This window comes from Nanorana parkeri, unplaced genomic scaffold (genome assembly GCF_000935625.1).
Source record: "Nanorana parkeri isolate BGI_ZX_2015 unplaced genomic scaffold, ASM93562v1 scaffold11, whole genome shotgun sequence".
Classification (NCBI taxonomy): Eukaryota; Metazoa; Chordata; class Amphibia; order Anura; family Dicroglossidae; genus Nanorana; species Nanorana parkeri.
The window spans coordinates 2,960,617-2,960,849 of NW_017306279.1; positions in this window are offsets into that span (position 1 = coordinate 2,960,617).

Consider the following 233-nt stretch of genomic DNA (forward strand, 5'->3'; position numbering starts at 1 on the left):
GCTCCCACTGTTTCAGCAGATTTGCATTTCCTTAAGGCTTGTTCACACTATGGCCTCATTCCCACAGATGCAAATGCTAGCATATCGGCCCACAGTGTATAATACACATGTATTTGCAGCACTAGGGAACCCCAGTCGTTGCATTTTTGTCTTCATAGCATTGCGGAAGTTTCACATTGAGGAAGCTGCGCCCTTACGCATGCGAACGTAAACATCGGTACTTGAGTTTTCAC